Raw genomic sequence first — 7,396 nt, 5'->3', positions numbered from 1 at the left:
TTTCTGAGGAGTACATTTAATTATGCATTTATAGCGCGCGCTCTCTCCCGTTCCAAGTTTCACACGATATGCACCGTTTGGGATACACACGTTAACTTTTCATCATGTTGGAATTCTAATTTCCTCCAAGTCTTTGAAACAAGATTCCAAAATGGCGAATGGAATTCCTTCCATCTTTACTTCAATACTAAACTATGATTGAAATAAACGTGTCCGAGTCGAAAGACGGGCGGCGCCGGGGAGGCGGGGCGCTGGGGCGCCGGACACGGGTCTCTCGACTCCTAGCCTCTCTCCCGTCTGTGCCCCCCTCCCCCCGGCCCCCCGGCCTCCTCCAGAACCCCGACTCCCCAGGAGGGCCACGTGGGAAGGAGAGCGAGTGCTGCTTTCGCTTTCCCTTCCCCGTGCCCAGTTCTGACTCCGCGGGCGGCGCTAGATCCCCGCCCCGGCCATGGCCACGCTCAGGGTCCTGCCCGAAGCCCACGCCAAGGTGGCTGTGTTCCGTGAAGACCCATGTGGTAAGACAGAGACCCGCTCGGGAGCGATTTCCCCAAGAAGATTTCTGAGTTGGATGCATTTTTAAAGGAGCCGGCTCTCAATGAAGCCAACCTGAACCATCTGAAGGCCCCCTGGACATCCCAGGGCCTGATCCACTCAAGGAGAAAGAAAAGGAGCAGCGGAAGAAACAGCAGGAGAAGGAATACGAGGAGGAAAAGAAGAAAGAGGAAGATGACGACAGAGGTGCTCTTTGTGGCCCAGCGAACTGCAACGAGAAGGTCCTCCTGCAGCGCCTGAAGCCTGACAGCAAGGATGTCACCGAGAAGCTCAACCTGGTCACCACCTGGTTGCAACTGCAGATCCCTCGGATTGAGGATGGGAAAAATTGGGCGTGGCTGTCCCGGAGGAGGTGTTTGAGCGATGACCACCCTCCACAGCAAGCCGGAAGGCTTCCACACTCAGACCTCCGAGTATTGCTCTGAGCGCTCTGACGCCATGACCACAGCAGCTGAGCAGCCCCACGGGGGTGATTATCGGCGACGGGGGCACCAGCTGGGTGAGGCAGAGCCCTGGGATATCCGGCTGACGGTCATGGAGGTCTGCGAGGCTTATACTGTGTTCTATGCCATCATCCTGAAGAACTTCGAGAAGCTCAGGAAGCCCAGGGGAGAAACAAAGGGAATGATCTATTGGCCTCCTCTCATATTCTGTGACGGGTCCAGCAGGGACCTTCCTGACGTTTACAGGGGACTCCAGACTTTTCCCACCTTCTGTCTGTTGAGATTTCTCCCTCACCTTGCCTCCCAGGCACAATAAATATAGTCATACCATTGCGCAACAAAAAAAAAAAAAAGGAAGAAACTTGTCCAAGCACATAAGAACAAATATTTTCAGTACCTTGTAAGGGTCTGAGTGTGTAAGGTGAGTGCAAATCAAAGCCGGTTAACGGACTCAGCACTTCAGACAACGAGCCACAGGGAGCTGCGGCGGGTCTTTTGTTGTTCAGGTTACACTTGGACCCAGGTTCGTCTGCTCGTAATCATTAACATCTAGAAAGAAGAGTACATTGTTTTTTAACATCTGTATTGGAGTATAATTGCTTTACAATGCTGTGTTAGCTTCTGCTGTATAACAAAGTGAATCAGCTATATGTATACATATATCCCCATAGCCCCTCCCTCTTGAGCCTTCCTCCCACCCTCCCTATCCCACCCCTCTAGGTGGACACAAAGCACTGAGCTGATCTCCCTGTGCTATGCGGCTGCTTCCCACTAGCTATCTATTTTATGTTTGGGAGTGTATATAAGTCCACGCCACTCTCTCACTTCGTCCCAGCTTACCCTTCCCCCTCCCCGTGTCCTCAAGTCCATTCTCTACGTCTGTGTCTCTATTCCTGTCCTGCCCTTAAGAAGACTACATTTGAATGCAAAAAATGTTAGAATTTCACGTTTTTTATCCAATGGTCAAAGTGGGAAATTAAGTCCATAATTTTTTATGAATGTTTTGATGCCTGTGAAGGCATACAACTTAACTAATGGCTGAGAATTGTTGAGACGCAGAGGTTATCTGAATAAACACTATGAAGAAGGTATTTAGACTTCCTCTGCGTTCAAGGCGGGCACGGGGTGCCTGGTGGCTGAAGTCTCTGATGGCAGCTGGCGACCAGAAGATTCGGCCTGAGGACCAAGGAAGCCTCAGTTTCTGAGCTCAGAAGGGGGCAGGCAGTTCTGCTGTCAGGCAGCCATTGGGTTTTCACTGGTTCTGACACGGATTTGGAGTCATGTGAGCACAGACGCGTTACTTACATTCTGAGTCTCTGCCTCTGTGAAGGCGGATGAGGGGCTCCGCTTCTCTGTGAGATGGTGGTGAGGCTGGCAGGAGACTGTGCAGGTGGCAGCCCAGGTGACAGGCCAACTCAGGGCTGGGTACGGGCCAGGTATCCACTGAAAGTTGGCATCCACGAAGAGGGAGAGGAGTGTGGGTGGGGTTCCCTCTCCCGGGGAGTGGAGGAGGGGCTGGGGAGGGGCGCCTTACGCGGAAGGCCTCGCCGCTCAGAGGGAGACCCGGGGCGGGCATCAGCCACCGTGGTGCTTCTTCCCTCCTGGGATTGGCTCGCAACATGGCCTTTTCTCTCTTTTTCTCGAGCGTCCGTCATTGGACGGCTCTTGCCAACAGCTCATTCTAACCTCGAAAGTAACTCTCACTTGCGTTTTCTCTCGGGGGCTGTTCTTGGTTCTTGCGTTTGCAGGAACCCCAGATTCATAGACGTGTATCTCCATCTACCGCTGGTCCAAGGTGCCATCTCTGCCTTGGTCTGCACAGGGGTCACGTGTGGGCCGGCAAAGCTTGAGAGCGAGAGTGGCCTGGCGCTGCGGTTTAGCGCAGGCCTTGGGACCTGAGGCAGCTGAGAAGCTGGTTGACCAGGAGGCCACGCAGGAGAACAGGGCAGGGGGTAGACCTTGGGGAGCAGTGCGCTCCGATGACAAGCGAGGGGGCCTGGTGAGTCTCACGGCCACTGTCACCAAATTGCAATGTCATCGCTTTTCTCCCCAATTTGGTCACAGTCTTCCCTGATTGGATGGTTAATCTTTGATAGACAGCAAGCAACTCTGAATAATCTTGTAATTTATAAATACGAAATAACACCATATAATACCAAAGGTGCTCTTTTGGAGGAGGAAAAAGATAAACATAACTTTTAAAAATATCCTTTAATAGCCTCAGAGTGGAACAGAGTGCAAGGCCCACCGTCCGTAGAACAGTTTTGTCATCGGCTTAGAAAGTAGATGGAAAGAATTTTGGTAAAGATATACAATCTTACAATGTTAATGAGGCCTGTTTGCAAAATTCCGCTTTTAAACAGATGTTGATTAATCTGTAGGCAGCCGTAAAATAAGAATTTATGAGTTTAAAAAGTTAATTATCTTAGAGCATCCAAAGCTGTCACCCTTAACCTATTTCTTCTGTGGACCAGCAAAAGCACACATGGACAATTTGTTTTCCTGACCATTTGTACCATAATTTTACTTTCAGTGAAAGACTATGTCTGAATTAAAGGCTTACCCGGCAAAAATAAAGCTTGCCTATATATGATTTTACGGATGGTTCCATCACTGATATTCCTGGCTATTAATACTTCCCCATTGATTTAGGCCATGGGTGAGGGTGTTATTTAGAACCTGAAATATTACACAACAGTTTCAAAGGAAATATAATTATATGATCCATTATCCAGGGAGTGGGCCAGAGTTTTAATCTCATAACATGGAAGATATAATTTTTAATATTATGTATGCCTGGGATTCTGTTAAACTATAACTTTCAGAGCCTTGTTTCTGTTGCATCAACAAATGAGGAAATGAAGCTGCCAGAGGAGGCGCTAGTTGCTTCACCTGAGATCTTTTTTTTAAATAAAGAGACAGACGACGGCGTGTACAGTGCTGTTGGGTGAACAGGCACAGATGGAAGAGAGCGAGAGCTCCGTCCTGGAGGAGGGGAGCCATGGAGGGCCCGTTATGTCCCCTGAGAATCTGTTAATTTTACAGAAAGACAGCTATGTTTCCTTATCCATCAACCATGCTGTTTCCTCATTCCACTCTGGGCCAATGGGGGGGATTTTTCAAAAAAATCAAGTCTTGGCTCCTTCCTGATGGGTTGTTCAAGCAGTTCATACTTTATCTCCAATGATTTGAAGCTCAATGTTTATGGATGGATCTTCACCTTCCTTGAGAGAGGGAACTGGAATGCTGCTCAGAGCAAAGTCTGTGGTCTGGGGGGAGGGGGCAGGGCCAGGCCATCGTCTTTGGCTGGAATCCTGTTCCCTCCAGAAATCACAAACAGCACGTGGGAGAGACAGAGTGATGAGCAGCTGCAATATCTACTGGGAAAATCTTTAAAATCCTAGAGAACCTCAATAGTCCAGCTGTGAGCCCTAGCTGAGGGCAAACTAGATTCACAGGATCATAAAGAGATTGTCTGATCTGTTGGTTTTCAAAATATTTCTCATCAACACGTCCTATTCTCAAACAAAATCTCAGGCAGGTCTCTAATACCACAAAATAAATAGTAAGATAAAGGAGGAGCTGCTCTAGTGAGGGCAGGGGTCGGGTGGGGAGCCCAGAGCGGTTCGTTCTAGATGGTTCTAGGTGGTTCTAGATCAAAAGAGCAACCCTCAAGAGCAAGGGAACTGATGAGCCTATGTGGCCGTTAGCAACTCAGCTCAATGGATGCAGAAGTGCTACCAGAACTTAGTTCCTTTGAAAAACACAGTGGGGTGATGTTCTTTCCAGCACACAGCATGCCGACAAGAAATGTGTATTTCAGTAAGCGGTGTATTGTTTAAGAAGCAGAGAGATTCACATTTCAGTTTAGAAAAATTTCCATTAAGTGGTCTAATGAATACACCAGGTGTTAAAGGTGTATTCACCTTTACTTGTCTAGACAACTTATTCTCACGAGGGGAAAGTTCATTTAGTGGTGCTGGACAAACAGGTGGTTTGGTACACATGTAGATAACAATACAAGTCATTTGGTCTTGTGTTTTACGTTAGTATGCACACCTTTCAGGGCCTGGGGACCCAAAACAACTACGTGCCTCATTAACCAGTCTCCTCCCCTCCAGCACCGGCACCTGCCTCTCCTGGTGGTACCCTGGAATCTTCTCTTGATCAAGGTACTATTATCCACGTCAACACTCTTCCCACCATTTCTCTCAGGGTAACACTGTTTGACTGTGGCGATCAGAAAGAGCCTGTTGTAGGCTCTTCTCCTTCTCTTATAGGGTAAGTATGCAGGACGTGTTTAGTCACGGGGCTGTGGCTTACAGAAGCAGGTACCATGCCGTATGAAAACTATTGTATCCACGAAGACGAGAAGTTTCTGGGCCCCCTTCTTGCCTCTACCCTCCATCTCTGTTCCTGCCACAGCCCTTTGTGTGACAGAAGGGAACAGCAGTGAGAGATCTGTCTAGTGAGGGAATAGCCCTATATAGAAATCTACACAGATGATGACGTGGCACCTTGCACATTGCAGCAATGGACATTTCCTGGTTTGGATATTGCAGTGTGGTTATGTGATATCTAACCATAGAGGAAACTGGCCTGTGGGTATCAGAGGCCTCTCTACATAATTTTTGTAACCACTTGTTAACCTACAATTAAAGTACAGTAAGTCCCCTACATACAAACCTTCAAGTCGTGAACTTTCAAAGATGTGGACTTGCGTTCGCATGTCCCATCACGTAAGCTAGTTCACGTGTATGGCGTACGTTGTCACGTCCGTGCATCCTCTGCAAGGGGTTGTGCTTTTGTGTACTTTACAGTACTGTAGCGAGTACAGTAGTACGATATCTTTATTTCTAGCCGAGGATGTCCAGAAACAAGCGTAAAGGTACCGGTGATATAGCTGGTACTGCTACCAGCCCCTGTATGCCAGCTGTCGTCCTGTACTACTGTACTTTTCAAGGTACTCTTCTGTAAGATTAAAAATGGTTTCTTGGGCTTCCCTGGTGGCGCAGTGGTTGAGAGTCCGCCTGCCGATGCAGGGGACGTGGGTTCGTGCCCCGGTCTAGGAGGATCCCACGTGCCACGGAGCTGCTGGGCCCGTGAGCCATGGCCGCTGGGCCTGCGCGTCCAGAGACTGTGCTCCGCAACGGGAGAGGCCACAGCAGTGAGAGGCCCGCGTATCAAAAAAAAAAAAAAAAAAAAAAAAGGTTTCTTTATTTTTAGCGTTTGTTTTTAGGTATTACTTGTGTGAGAAGTATTATAAGCCTATTACAGTACAGTACTATATAGCCGATTGTGTTAGTTAGGTACCTAGGCTAACTTTGCTGGACTTACGAACGTGCTCTTGGAACGGAACCCGTTCATATGTAGGGGACTTCCTGTACAGAGAAGGAGCCCCAGAATCTCTTTCCTAGTTGGTACTTGCCCCTTCTCCCCATCTTTCTGGGTATCCCACCTCCACGACCTCAGCCGGATGGCAGCAGTCACCCAAGCTCTGGGGGAACGAGATGAGGGAAGAGCACGGAGCCTGGAAAAGCTGAGAGGTCCCCACTCCTTCTCCCCCTCTGCTGGGTCCCAGATCCATGCACATCAGCCCTAGGACCAGGATGCCTATAATTTTAAGGCATCTTTTGCTGTTTTGCATTCAGTAGCGGCATCCACAGGTCTGTGTGACAGACCTCTTGAGATGGACGTTTTTCTTTTTTAACCAAGATTACTTTAGAGAACAAACTCACAGTTTTTCGACTTCTATGAAAGTACGTGGCTTTCTAGGTACTTTTCAGTGTCTCACACAAATCCCTGTTGTGATAACAGAGCTAATCAGAGGATGCTCTCTGGGCTCCTGCGGGGCTGAGGGTGGGAGTCTGGGACTCCTCCTCTGTCCCTTTGATTGGAGGTGTAGGAAATCTAGGTACTTTTCCCCACTGGCACTGAAGTCCTGTGTAAAACGAGTAATATCACAGGATACCGGGAAAACCCAACAAGAAATTTTCAAGTATTTTCCCAAATGTTCCTTTGAAAACCTTTTATGCACCATTGTCACATTTATTATAAGACATGACGCCTGTGGCATAAAATGTGTACACGGAGCTTTTCCCTCTGAGATACACAAATAGTAAATCTGAACAACGGAGCAGGATTAAAGCATCTTCAATTGTGCAGTGAAGATGCTGCGTTCTTTTTTTTTTTTTTTTTTTTTTTTGCGGTACGCGGGCCTCTCACTGTTGTGGCCTCTCCCGTTGCGGAGCACAGGCTCCGGACGCACAGGCTCAGCGGCCACGGCTCACGGGCCCAGCCGCTCCGCGGCATGTGGGATCTTCCCGGACCGGGGCACAAACCCGTGTCCCCTGCATCGGCAGGCGGACTCTCAACCACTGCGCCACCAGGGAAGCCCAGAT

General features: G+C 48.8%; 1 pseudogene; it reads left to right on the top strand.

Annotated features, from left to right (window-relative positions):
* Positions 1 to 335: 335 nt before the first annotated feature.
* LOC132508741 (proteasome activator complex subunit 1-like) lies at positions 336 to 2,894 on the top strand (annotated as a pseudogene).
* The last annotated feature ends 4,502 nt before the right edge of the window (positions 2,895 to 7,396 follow it).

The sequence above is a fragment of the Lagenorhynchus albirostris genome, chromosome 18 (genome assembly GCF_949774975.1).
Source record: "Lagenorhynchus albirostris chromosome 18, mLagAlb1.1, whole genome shotgun sequence".
In the NCBI taxonomy this organism is placed as follows: Eukaryota; Metazoa; Chordata; class Mammalia; order Artiodactyla; family Delphinidae; genus Lagenorhynchus; species Lagenorhynchus albirostris.
This window is presented reverse-complemented; position numbering and strand designations above follow the sequence as displayed.